The following is a 14,735-nucleotide window of genomic DNA, read 5'->3' as shown; positions in this document are numbered from 1 at the left end:
GGAGGGGCGGAGTTAAAGGCCGCGACCTCCGAAACTACAGCTCAATCGGCCGTGGATCAGGTCTGGACTCTCGAACAGCTAGTCCGGACCTTAGAGAATTACATTGACGATCTCGATAATCGAGGTCGCCGAAGAAATATTCGTTTGCTGAGCCTTCCTGAACGGGAAGAGGAAGGCCAGCTTACAGCATTCCTCGAATAGTGACTGCCACAGCTTTTAAATCTGGAGGCTGGATCAGGCCAGGTAAGGGTAGAATGGGCCTACCGGGTCGCATACGTGGGCCCGACTCGAACCAGCGCCCACGCCCGGTCCTGTTCCGGCTGCAGAGCTATAGGGAGAGGCAGATACTTCTAGAAGCTTCTAGAAATCTTGGAAAAGATCCCCAAGCTAAGATCTATAAAGGATCCAAGATCATGTTATTCCAGGACTTTTCTCCAGTTCTGGTCCGAAAGAGGAAGGCATTCGATGAGGCGAAGAAGCGTTTAAGGGACTTAAATATTCAGTACTCCTTACGCTACCTAGCGACGCTACGCTTTAACCATGAAGGATCCGTGTATAACTTCGGATCGCCAGAAAAGGCTAAGGAATTCTTGGACTCTCCTAGATAAACTGTAAGAGATAATGGATGTTGGTTTGCCTTCCCCCCTGCTTTGGTTTATATCCCCCTTTTTTTTCTTTTCTCGTACCTTACTGTTTAATATTATCATGAGGGGTGGGGAGAGGGATTTGATTTTCTCCCCCCCCTTGCGGTTGTTTTCTTTTATTATTTTCTGTATATATGTGGGTATGTCTGTATGTGTGTGTATGTGTATGTATATGTGTATACATGTATATATATGTGTGTGTATGTATATATGTGTATGTGTGTATGTGTATGCATATGTGTATGTGTGTGTATGTATATATATATATATAAGCTGGGGGGTTTGGTTAGTGTTGGTGGGGGGAGGTAGTTACCTTATTCTATTTTACCTCTGTCTTTCGGAGCAGGGTTGTTTCTCCCTTGTTATTTTGTATTATTATATTTAACTATTATTTGTTGAGGTTGTAATTTTATAATTATATCTTTATATATGGTATTAACATTACCAAATATATCCAGGTGTTGGTATGGGTGGGGGTAGGGTGCTCACTGTTAACTCTAGCTTTGTATTATATCTGAATTCTCCTCATTTTATTGAGGAGCACCTGGATCAAGGGTGGGGCATTGGTTGGGAGAGGATATGATGGACTTTTGGAGAGGAAGTGACACCCCCTGGGAACAAGGGGGAAAATCTCCACTTAGATACGTTTTATTTTTTTTTATTTAGAAGTAGTTTTTTATTATACTGTTGTGAGTGTATTAGAGAGCCTCTATTTTTGTAAATTTTATATACTCTATGCTCGGGATGTTCTGGATAGGGTTTCCCCTCCCGAGGGGTCTCGGATTTGCCCAGATGATTATGGTTGATCAGTTGGTTAAGTGGTGCACCTGGAATGTTAAGGGGAGTAATTTTCCAGTCAAAAGGAAGAAAATATTATCAAATCTTAAGAGAGAAAGAGTTGATATAGCTCTCCTACAGGAGACACACCTGTCGGATAAAGAACACTTGAAATTATGACAGGGTGGATTTGATCAGGCCTTTTTTTCTTTTTTTAGCTCAAAAAGCAGGGGAGTTGTTATTCTTGTTTGGAAGAATTTCCCTTTCAACATCCTAAATCAGATAAAAGACGAATCTGGACGATATATTTTGATTAAAGCCCTCATACATGGAGAGGAATATGGGATTTTAAATTTGTACTGCCCCCCGGCACACCCCTTTAAATTTATAATGGAAGCCTTTTCAAAAGTGATGGCTTTTGGTGCCCGTTGTACAATTATAGGGGGAGACTTTAATTGTATTATGGATCTGGAAATAGATAGGATTCCCAAGAGTACTGCAGGAGTATCTCCCAGATCTAGACAATTGGTGGATCTGAACAAAGAATTAGGATTAGTAGATGTATGGAGATGCCTTCATCCACAGGGCAGAGATTTTTCTTTCTACTCCAATCCACATAAATGTCATACCAGAATTGATATGTTTTTTGCCCCCTCGATTTTTTTAAAATTCCATATCATCCTGTAAAATAGATAGTATAGCAATTTCCAACCACGCTGCTGTATATGTGGAAACTAAGGTGAGGAACAATGGGACATCCCCTCAGCATTGGTGTATGGACCCCTTCCTAATGAAAGATAGTAAATTTGTAAAGTACTTCTCTCAAGAATTTAAAACTTTTTTAGAAATTAATTCAGGTACAGCTAGCAACCCATCAATGATGTGGGAGACTATCAAAGCATACACGCGAGGTTTGATCATCTCCTACTCAGCGACCCAGAAAAAATTGAAGGGAGAACAACAGCGTCTGCTTGAAGCTCGCTTAAAAGCAGCTGAAACTGCATACGCTGATAGACCTATTATTAAATTGCAAAGGATTACGGCTCTTAGGACAGCTCTAAACACTACGCTTACCCAAACGGCTAAGAGGGAAATATTATTTGCAAAACAAAGGTTATATGAATATGGCGACAAACCGGGTAGATACTTAGCATTTCTTGCAAAGAAAAAAAAGGCCCCTCAGACTATTACGTCTATCAAGGAACATACGGGTATTTTGACTCATGATCATAAAAAGATTAATGCGATCTTTAGAGAATTTTATTCTGAGTTATATAAATCGCAGGATTGTGAAGATAGGACTAGGAGGATGCAGTCATTTTTTAAAAATTTGACCTTTCCGGGCCTAACTCCGGAACAGGTATCGGTCCTAAATGATCCTCTAACAGTCCAAGAAATACTTGATGCAATTAGGCAACTTCAGAGCGGTAAGGCACCGGGCCCAGATGGTTTTCAAGCTGAATTCTATAAAGAATTTACAGAAATATTGGCTGGTCCACTTATGGACATGTATAACTATGCATATAGTCAGGGCTGTCTCCCGCCTTCGCTGAAAGAGGCAAATATCTCTCTTATCCTTAAAAAAGGAAAGGATCCAGAAGATTGTACGTCATACAGACCAATATCCTTGCTAAATGTAGATTTTAACATCCTTTCTAAAACGTTAGCACTGAGACTAGAAAGGGTACTGCCACATATTATAAAGGAGGATCAGATGGGGTTTATTAAGGACCGTAGATCATCGAATAATATTAGAAGGGTTTTGAATATGATTCAAGCCTGTCATCAGGGAAAGATACCAGGAGTAGTAGTTTCATTAGATGCGGAAAAGGCATTTGACAGGGTTGAATGGTCATATTTGTTTTACACATTGGAAAGGTTTGGCGTTGGAAAGGTGTTTACCAAATGGGTCTCAACACTGTATAGTGATCCCAAAGCAGTTGTGGTTACCAATGGATTAGGTTTGGATAGCTTCAGTGTGGGTAGGGGCTGCCGTCAGGGATGTCCTCTCTCGCCATTGTTATTTACGCTAATAATTGAACCACTAGCAGAAGCTATACAGGCTGATCCAAATATAACGGCCCCAAGGATTGGTACAGGTAAACATAAAATTACCCTTTATGCAGATGCTGTTCTTCTATTCCTCAGTAATCCTCTGATGTCCGTACCTCACCTAATCCAAGTTATTAATACATTTAGCGCATTCTCAGGCTATAAAATTAATTTTTCAAAATCGGAGGCTATGCCAATGGGTGGCCTTGCTATGACACCCCACTTAGTGGACGGATCCCACTTTCCCTTTCGTTGGTCCCTGGAGGGCTTCTTATATTTAGGCATTTTTATTAATCCAGTATTTGGTCAGTTGTATAAGGCTAATTTTGTGTATTTACTGGAATGGAAAGGATAAGGCAGGACCTCCAGCGATGGGGAGATCTTCCAATTTCCTGGCTCGGTAGAATAGCACTAATTAAAATGAATGTCCTGCCCCGTCTCCTATATCCTATGAGAATGCTTCCGGTGATGCTGCCGAGGATGGCTCTACGTAAATTATATGGCTGGCTGTGTTCCTTTATCTGGAATCATAGACGGCCCCTCATTAAGCTGAAGAAGCTACAGCTTCCACAGAGAAGGGGAGGATTGGACTTCCCAGATTTTAGGAAATATCAGTTAAGTTCCCTATTAGGTTACATAGCTGATTGGGTCTTGTCTGATCCACAATCAATCTGGCTGGACATTGAGGCCTCTCAAGTAAAATACCCACTTATTAACCTTTTATTTTCAGACAAGAGGAAAATCATTACAGATCACTGTAAAAACCCTATAATACTAAACACAATTAAGGCTTGGAACATAATGCGGCAAAATGAGGGTAATTCACATAAAACATCCCCCTATGCACCGATAGTGGGAGCATGGGGATTCCAACCAGGATTTACAGATGCCACTTTCAAACTCTGGAGATCCAGGGATCTTGTTTAGGGGATCTACTTAAAGAAGGGGTCCTGATGTCTTTTGAACAGCTGCGTTAGAAATTCGGATTACCTAATGGAGACCTGTTTTGATACTTCCAAATTCGAGACTATATACAGAAGAAGACTATGTTATTAGATAGTCTTTATCAACCAGATAGAGAACGTAGTGTCCTACTGCCAGTGGGGTATCTTCCGTCAGCACTATTTATCATTTACTACATGATGAAGTATCGGGAGATATGGACAATCTGCTTAAAACATGGGATCAGGATTTGGGAGTAGAAATCTCTATAGAAATGTGGAATGATATTTGGGAAAACGCTAGAAGAATTACTATCTGTAACAGAACCCAGGCTATCCAGCTGAAGATACTTCATAGGGCCCATATAGCACCAGTTCGATTGGCAAAATTTAAAGCAGGAGCATCTCCAATGTGTCCCAAATGCAAAATAGAGGTGGGCAATCTTGTACATTAACTATGGACCTGTCATAAGATCTGTAGATATTGAACTAAAGTAGCAAATACCATGACAGAAATTTTAGGAACGGAAATTAAAGTGGACCCTGTATCTCTCCTTTTGGGCTTTTCGAACTTTCCATCCCTGGACATGTACGGGAAGAGACTATTTTCTATTCTCTCTTTCTGTGCAAGGAAAAATATTTTGGTGAACTGGGTAGCTGAGGGCCCCCCTGGACTTTCAAATTGGCACAGATTAATTATGGAATGTATTCCCCTTGACTTCCTTACAAATATGGTGCACCGAAAGACCGAATTATTTTATAAATATGGCAGCCCTTCTTGAATTACATAAATACACATATTTCGGCTATCCTAACAAGGGCTTTTATTTAATTGAGATTACAAACCTGGCTGGTCCGGGGCCCCTTAGGAGAGGAATCCCACACGAATACGGGTTTTATTACATCTGATGTTAACACATTCCGAGCATGTAAGAGACTTAAATATACACTCTGGTTAGTTGTAGGTTAGATTAGTAGACAGTTGAGTTTTGTTTTTTTTTCTTTTTTGGTATTTTTCTCTTTTGTTAAATTTTGGCTATTGTATATTGATTTAATTGTATATCAATGCTTGTATATGAGAGTTTTGTTTATTTTTGTAAACTTGTAAAAATGTTAAATTTCTAATAAAAATATCTATTAAAAAAAAACTCCTCTTATAATTGTATGGCAGGCCCCAAAAGCTATCAATTTAGAAAACGCTTCTGTTACAAATTTAAAGGGGTGCGCCTGGGGGCAATAAAGATTCAAAATTCCATATTCTTCTCCATACATTAGGGCTTTGATCAATATGTACCATCCAGACTCATTTTTTATCTGGCTTAACATTTGGAAAGGAAGATTCTTCCAAATGAGAATAACTACTCCCCTACCTTTTGAACTGAAAGATGAGAAAAAAGCCTGATCAAATCCACCCTGTTGTAGCTTTAAGTGCTCTTTGTTGAGTAAATGTGTCTCCTGTAAGAGAGCTATGTCAACCCTTTCTTTTTTGAGACTTGATAATATCTTTTTCCTTTTGATTGGTGAATTACTCCCCTTGACATTCCAGGTGCACCACCTAAGCGAATGGCTAGCCATGATCATCCAGGCAGACCCGAGACCCCTCCAGGAGGAAGAACCCCACCCAAGATACCTTGAATAAGAACCATGAAAATTCACAAATGAAAGAATTCTTTAAAACATTTAAATCAACACAATTAAAAATTATTCCTAAGTAAAAAAAAACACAAAATGTATTTGAAGGGAGGCTTTCACCCTTGCTCCCAGGGGATGTGACTACCTGTCAATAACCCCATCATAACCTCTCCTAACTAGGGCCCTGCCCTTGGCCCAGGTGTTATAGAATGGAGTAGACAAATTCAAATGTTCTATAAAACCAAAGTTAAAAGTGACCCATCCCCCCCACACCAACACCTAGGTGCATTTAACAAGCGTAATACAAAATATAACTACATAAAACTACAAAGCTACAATTCCCGCAACTATTAGGTGACCGAGTAAAATGACAAAAGAAGAAAACCCCGTGCTAAAGACAGATTGTCGAGGTCGTTGATGCGCTCCTCCATGGTCTGGATTCGCTGCTCGAGAGCCTGGACCTGACCCACGGCTGACTCAGCAGCTGTCTCCAAGACCACGGACCGTTGCTCCGCCCCTCTGACGCACTGTTCAAGTTTTTCGATTTCTCGGTCATGCTGCAGAAGCATGACCGAGAATGACTCCCACCTGATCCTGGACTCTTCAATGAAGGCGTTGATCTTGTCTTGGAGTTTGTTGAACTCAGAGATCAGGCTCACCTCCGCAGGTAAGTCCCCCGAAGCGGCCGTGGACACCTCTGCTGCTGCGGGAGGGGATGTGGGAGGGGTCCCTGCCTGTTGCAAACTTTGGAAATTTTTGCCCTTAGTCATTTTAAAAACAACACCAAACTATCCAAATTTGTTGTAAAATGGTTAACTATGCTGGGCAAAGCTATCTAAAATGATTTACAAGATGTGGTGAAGACGGGTGCCCCACTTTGCCTGAGCTTAAGCAGAGTACTACAGACTCAGACTTGCTGGGTTGCTACCATCTTGAATCCACCCCTCTATCATTTTTATCCATAGGTCTAGATATAATATTCATGTTGGCGCATGTAGCCACTGCATCTCAGTCTCCCTTGGTGTGCTGTAACACCATCACCACTCAGAATCACAATTATTATGGTCCAGAAGGAGGCCATTCAATCCATTGTGCTTGCACCACCTCTAATATCTAGTGTCAACCTCCTACTGCTCCCCATATTCCTGTAGACCATCACAATCTAAAAATAATCCAATGCCCTCTTGAATGCCTCTGTTGACTTGCCTCCACCACACTTCTAGGCAGTGCATTCCACACCCCAACAAATTGCTGGAAACAGCTTCATCCTATTTATTCTGTCCAGCCTGGTCATGATTTTGAAAACCTCTATCAGATCCCCTCTGAGCCTTCTTCTCTCCAAGAAGAACAGTTGAATCTTCTTCAAACTATCCTCAAAACTGAAGTTTCTTATTCATGGAACCATTCTTGTAAATCACTTCTGCACGCCCTCCAATGCATTCAGATCTTTCGTATAATGTGGCGCCCGCAACTATACACAATATTCCAGCTGAGGTCGAATAAATGTCAAAGACATAAGATTAGGCCTTAGGCATCTGAAGCATTTTAAATCTAAATGTCAGACACATACTTAGAAATGGTTATTACAAAGTGAGTTAAAAATGTTATTAATTACTAGAATAGTTATGTTTCACAGCTGCTCCGATTTGATTTCTATATAGAAGAGCTTGTGTGACCTGGTTTATAAAGTAAAAAGAAGCATTTGTATTTATTTGGGGGAATCAGTGAAGTCCTGAGCTTTGGAATTCCCTCCCTAAATGTCCCAGCCTCTTCAATTCTCTCTCCTTCATTCAAATGGTGTGGTGTAGACCATTGTGGTAACCCAATTAGGAGTGGCTTACGCTGAGCAGCACAATAGCAATCAGCAGGGATGCAGTGATTGGAGTGTATTTTTGTTGTGGTTGTCATGGCAATACTTTGATGGGAATGTTTATTGACATTTGTCATACTAAGCTAAAATATGTCTAAACTGTGATGTACAGATTTTTGTTGGAAAGTAATATAAAATTAATATTATTCATAGCCCAAGGGGAATTGTGGTGTGAATTTTGTTTGAGTGGTGAGACTAGTTAATTTAAAAAAAAATGTGGGGTAGCTTTTCAGGAAAGTATGGCACTTATCTCATGTGGAATATCGTTGACTCAACAGTTTGTGAGTTGTCAACATCTGTCAGATGGACATAGTAAGCATTTTCAAGAAAGCTTGCTGCTTTTATCATTTTGTTCTAATGCTATCTCTAACTCCTCAATTCCAATTTTGCAGAGCCATTTAGATAAATGATTAGGATGAGACCAAGTTGCTGAATGTTGGAATAAATTCAGCCGGTCTATCAGTCCAGCTCCATTCGCAATGACTACTCAGACTTAAATCTTATTTTATTTCAAGAAACCAACAATGGCAACTATACTTCATATTTACACAGGAAATAGAAAAGGAATCTTTATACCTGTACTCAATACAACTGCAGAGCTCTAACAGATTTGCACATGTTTCCACTGGTCTCATTGGAGAATTGGAAAAGAATTATTCACCAGAATCGGAATGCAATGCAATGCAATCCTGCATTATCATGGGTCCTCAAACTATTAAAATATCAAGAAATAAAACTTTAGCTTACAATTAAACTAACTTGGTACTTTTGAATGCAAAGCTTATACTTTATATTGTGGTGAGGATCCGTTTAATAATTAGGTTTCTTTGGATGTGATTGCCTGTTAGAAAAACCTGTTATCAGTAAGTGATCATGTGATCAATCTGCTTGCAAACTAAGTAATAACTAAAGGGGGTAACCAACAAGTTAATTAAGGGGAGAATCTATTTTCAGGTAATTTTAGTTTAGAATTGGCTGATATGTTTGTCCAGCAGATTTAAATTGAAATTTTGAATGGTGGCATGACAGCTTAAACACCCTTGAAACCTTAGGACTCTGTTGACACCATGTTGAATGTCTGGGATAGCCACATCGAAGGAGTGGGAGTGGGAGTGGGAGTGGGAGTGGGAGTGGGAGTGGGAGTGGGAGTGGGAGTGGGAGTGGGAGTGGGAGTGGGAGTGGGAGTGGGAGTGGGAGTGGGAGTGGGAGTGGGAGTGGGAGTGGGAGTGGGAGTGGGAGTGAGAGTGAGAGTGATCCTAGATGCAAGAGTTCAGAGTTAAAGAACATTCGAAACAGCAGAGTTCTGGCCTGAGGTAGCTATGCTTGAGATGCTAGCAATGCATATAATATACTGCAAATGAACAATCATGGGACAGTACATGGAAATTTGAAGAGATAATTGTGGAGGAAGCAAGCTGAAAGTTTAAGAAGTCACAATCCTTATCTGTCTCGAAACAGTATTCAGGTCAATTGATTGATCTTCCCAGTTATGATAAATAAACTGAAGTTGTTTACTGTGTAAGCTAAATAGAACAGTAAGAATTTTAGTTAAGGAGTTTGGTTTATAAGTAACTGTTAATTGTAGTTTAATATCTTTGACAAAACTGATGAGATAGGTTGGAATATGGTGATTGTATTCATGATTTTTGATTTTTGTGTGGAAAAATTTATTGTATTTGAACAGTGAAGCTTCTACTTTTGTTCTTTTAATAAGTATCTCAGCTTTTGGATTAAAATTTTAAAAAGTCTTTGTTGAGATGGTAACAACATGCACTGCTATCCTTATCAGCTTCTTGGGAAGAGAAAACACAATTTAGTGCCCATTTGGTGGCAATTTTGGGCTGTATGTTCACGTTCACAAGATTTGAGTTTGCTCAGTCTCATTTTGCATAGAATCTGAAGTAGTAACAAGAATGTGACATGTAATGCCTGTTCCACCCTTCTCAGATAAATTAGAACTTAGAGCACTCTGAAACTGTGCTGAAGTGCTGAAGTTTGATAATGAGTAAGAATAAAGAAAAAAATTGTTCCATGTTATCTTTTGGTGTCTTGAATTGTAAGCTATTGATGTCCAAATTATTAATAAATACAGATCCAAAAGTAATTAAAAGCACTGCATACTTACAGGTAAGAAACAATAATCCGTCTTTCTTCAAGAGATCATAATGTAGGAAGGTAGGCAGCATAAATTCAGCTAAACAACAGATATCTTGAAATTACTGAAGTCTCTAGGGCGTGGTGTAGAAGAGATTGGTCCATGACTCCTGCATAGGCATGTTGTTCCCAATCATGGGTAGACTGGGAGGCCATCTCTTGAAATGAAGAATGACTGGAAGGATGGAAGAGACAAAAAAAACCTGTAGAAGCTGGAATCCTGATGCTGCCTGGCCTGCTGTGTTCTTCCAGTCTCCTGCCTGTCTATGAAAGGATGAAAGAGGCATGTAAAGCAGGATAAACTACCGTAAGAAGGAGGGGTAACAGGAGGGCTCTTACCACAAGCCGTTTCTGCCTTGAATGTTAACAGAGGAATTCTCAGTGAAAGATGTGTCAAACACTTGCTAAGGATATCTTTATTGAAATCAGTCACCCACTGCAGCCAAGTCTACACTCTCAGAAGGACGAGGATACCATGACCAGTGGCTACAGAAGGTGATAACATTCATGAACCTTTAAGGGTTTCACCTTTTCCAGGCTGGAGGGTGAGGTATTTGCATCAAGGCTTAGTTTGCCATCCACTGGCACTTTCTTCCAAAGACAATTGAACTGTGTGGAGGTTGTTTTCCGGGCAGTATCTCAACTATGAGATGGACCACAATCAAATGAAATCCTACTGTAGCTGATGTTTTACCACAGTCCCTGTATAAGACAGGTCAAAGATCAGCTTCCTGACTTCAGCGATTGGTCCTTCACTCTGCAGCCATCTGCTCTGTCATCATTATTTGAATCACCTTGACATTTTAAAGGATGGCAGTTGGTGGTGACAAGGCCATTCATTGATGCCATGGTCAATGGCAATCCTTGCACTCACAAACAGCAAGCCATACTTCAACAGGCAATACTTTTACTGCCTGGAACACCTTGGAGGAACAATACAGTACTCAGTAGGCAGGTATTACTGTTGTTGCTGCATGCTGAATAACTTCTCCCTTATGAAGAGCCTAGCCCTTGTAACCTTTACATGAGGCAACTGCGAGGAGCAAGAAGAGGAGGTGGAGGAGGGGGAGAGAAAGAAATAGGAAGCAACAAAGCAATCAAAACAACTCCATTCTACACAGGCTATCTGAAGCTGAATCATCCGACTACTATGTCAGTAAATGCCACCCAAATTCCTCGTTTGTCAGCAATGATATATCTTGCCTTTACCTTATCACTGATCACCAATGTCTAATTGTCCATAATGCAAAAGTTAAAGTCACCGCAAACTAAGCTCTCAAGCCGAATTTATAAATAAAATCATGTTATGTTGTGTGTAAAACATTGATTAATCATCCTTGAGCATTCCTGTGCTGCTTTTTCTCACATCTTCTCATTGAAGAAGAAACCTTGGCAATTCCTCATGTAGTGTAAAACAAATGCCCTAGTGGTGCTAACTGAGCAGTGTTGTCACCATATTCCTGTTATCTACATCTTGTTCAGCCAGCTGCTTCTTCTTGTTAAGGCTCGCTAGTGGTTGATCCTCTGCCACTGTGAACCAAAGAGGCCCTTAGATCATGTCGGGAAAGAAGCATATTGGCAATGTCCTTCTACATACAAATACCACTGGTAAAGTCTAGGTGTAATGTCACATCCAGAACATGCCGCCTCAGCATCAGCCTTATATTTTCTGCTCTGGGGTGGGATTTGAACTTACAACATTCTGACTCACAGGCGAGAGTGGCTGTCTCGAAAACATTTTGTGTATAATCCATCTGAAAAACTAGCCAAAACACCAAACATTTCTTTGTTGTTAACTGTCAGCATTCTTATATAGAGCTGAAAGTGTGTTGCTGGAAAAGGATTCCTGAAGAAGGGCTCATGCCCGAAACGTCAATTCTCCTGCTCCTTGGATGCTGCCTGACCTGCTGCGCTTTTCCAGCAACACATTTTCAGCTCTGATCTCCAGCATCTGCAGTCCTCACTTTCTCCTAGCATTCTTATATAACCCATTTCATTGAAATGTTCATCTAACCATCTGCAGTTGAACTCTCGTCCTTTTGCCTGAAAACCATTCATGCTTAGTGTCTCACCATGTCCAGAGCAACCTCTCATTTATCCTCTGACAGTAGCTCTAACACTATTGCCAGCTGTTTCCATAGTAACCACGGCAATGTGAAATACTCAGGAGTTGTCACCTTGAAAAGTGTGAATTTAACAGAAATAGTGGTGATTGAAGTAGAAAAGAGAGATTGTGCAGGAATGAGTGCTCTTTGGTCGCTAAAATAATAGTGTTTAGCTATGTTAATTTTATTGTTGTTTTGGTGGCTGTTCAATGTTTGGAGGCTGAGCATAACAGTTCTTCATTATCAACTTCATCATTATTGTCTTCTTGTTCTTCCAACAGTTTCTGTTCCACCACTGCCTTACTGACTCTTTTAACTCTCTTAAAGGTGTACCCACATCTTCAAAACAATAGTTCCTGACTACATGAAAGGAGAAATGCACAGCAGGGGAGAGGAAGTATTGTAAGCAATATGTGCTTAAACTATGTGTGACTTCAAATCAGAAGAGACTGTGTGAAGAGGTGGCCAAGTTGTATGTGAAATAAATAGTAAGGTATGTGGATAGTGTCAACTTTCACCCATTCCCCCCCACCCATTGGCTAGAACCACAGAAGCAGCCACTCTCAGCAAAGGAGCACATTCTCTTCCATGTCCCCAGCCTTTGCTTGTGTACCAGATTGTCCTATAAGAGAAAGGAAAGTGTTGGAGTGTGACGAAATCTGTTTGGGTGATGAGGCATCATATTTGAACAGCAAACTATGAGAAGTGTGATTTGGAGATGCCGGTGTTAGATTGAGATGTACAAAGTTAAAAATCACACAACACCAGGTTATAGTCCAACAGGTTTAATTGGAAGCACTACCCTTCATCATGAAGAAGCAGCACTCCGAAGGGTAGTGCTTCCAATTAAACCTGTTGGACTATAACCTGGTGTTGTGTGATTTGTAACTTTGAGAAGTGTGGATCTGAGGCTTGCTGCGATCTAAGTGTGTAAGGCTGAGAAAGAGCTAGGAATGTCACATGTGAGTGCTAAGTGCTCAAGACTGTTTGAAGCTAAGTGGGGCGGTGTGCTGAATTGAGAAGAGCCTGAAGCTGGTGGTGACAGTAACTCAGCTAATGGTGCATCTACAGGGATCTACTATTGTGTGAAAAAGGTGGCATTTCACATTGAGTGAAAACTTGATTATTTAGCAATATATAAACCTGTAAGAACAAGCAAAATGAATAAGTTTTTATTGCATTTTGTCAATTCCACATACTTTGCTTTAATGCTGATTACCACAGAATTGGAGCTGTTAAGGAGCAAACTTGATTGGTTAATCACTGCACTAAGTTTATCATGTTGAATAGCATTCCACTTCAAGGCCTAAAACAAAGCCTGCTACTGTTTTATCTTTCAGCCTGGAAGACTTTTGAACCATGTTTGGCTGCATGCACCTTAAGACTTGTTCATTAGAGTAATGTGAGCTTATGCCTATGAATCATTCAAGCGAATCAAGCCTGCAAGTACTTAGTTAAGCAGCAATTTCCAAGCTTTCCCTTGAGAAATGAACACATCCAGCTGAAGGTTAAGGATAGAAAAATCCATGAACAGGCATTGAGCCACAGGACCAGCCAATCAGGAGACTTTGCAGTCTGACATATTTCCCAGCTACAATGTGGAGAATGGCACACATTGGAAAGGCTGAATGCGCATGAACACTGTATAGCTATAAGAAGCTGGAAATATTGTGGGAAGGACTCGGTGCTGCTCTATGGTAAAGATGGCTTAGAGGCGACAGATTTATTTTAATCAGTGAACATGCAGGAGTCCTGTAACTCATTCATTACCCCACACAGCATCCAGTTACTTATCTGCAGTGTTTAGTGACAGAATAGCCTCACTTTGAAGGTAAGTGATTCAACATTTCTAACATGTCCAAAATCCTCACAATGTCTATTTACCAAAACTAAAGTTACTACACATTCTATAGATCGCTTTAATTGATTTGTTTAGTACCGTTTAACTAAAGCACATTACATTATTCATAACAGAATCAGAGCAATGTTGTTAAGGATACATATTAATGTTTAACAGGGCAGTTTCATTTCTGTTTAACCATAAAACAATAACTTACGAAATGCGGTACACTGCAATCAGCTGAAACAGTTATTGACTGGTTTTAGCTGTGCTCAATATCCCTCCGGCAAATTGTCATTTGGAAATAATGGCTGTTTGCAGAGTGATTTGCAGAGCAGAATTTTCCTGTGCTTTCATTTGCTGTGTACATTCATTGTGCTGCTGGCCAACACTGAATTAACTTGCAGCCATTTTATTAATAGCAAGCCACTGGCACATTTATTGCTTCTTCTATGCTCTGGTAATCGTAAAATATGGAAGTGTAAACAAATTGAATTAAATGGGTTCTTTGTGTTCTACGCACTGCTGCTGTTTGGGGCTAGCATCAAAAAACCCTACATTTGTTTAAGTGACATGTACCAGCAGGAGATTAGAAAAGTCTGACAGTAGCTCTAACACTATTGCCAGCTGTTTCCATAGTAACCGCAGCAATGTGAAATACTCAGGAGTTGTCACCTTGAAAAGTGTTAATTTAACAGAAATAGTGGTGATTGGAGTAGA

The 14,735-nt window shown here is 40.2% G+C and overlaps 1 protein-coding gene across 2 annotated transcripts in view; it reads left to right on the top strand.

The window, feature by feature from the left end:
• The first annotated feature begins 13,805 nt into the window (after window positions 1–13,805).
• The window catches only part of sorbs2b (sorbin and SH3 domain containing 2b), a 485,383-nt gene continuing 484,453 nt past the window's right edge, over window positions 13,806–14,735 (top strand). For both annotated transcript variants that reach the window (XM_072595463.1, XM_072595454.1), the window contains exon 1: window positions 13,806–14,006. The gene's annotated coding sequence lies outside the window, so the exon portion shown is untranslated. The remainder of the gene's footprint in view (window positions 14,007–14,735) is intronic.

This window comes from Chiloscyllium punctatum, chromosome 2 (genome assembly GCF_047496795.1).
Source record: "Chiloscyllium punctatum isolate Juve2018m chromosome 2, sChiPun1.3, whole genome shotgun sequence".
Classification (NCBI taxonomy): domain Eukaryota; kingdom Metazoa; phylum Chordata; class Chondrichthyes; order Orectolobiformes; family Hemiscylliidae; genus Chiloscyllium; species Chiloscyllium punctatum.
Note: the sequence above shows the minus strand (reverse complement) of the source record. Positions and strands in the feature narration are given on the sequence as shown.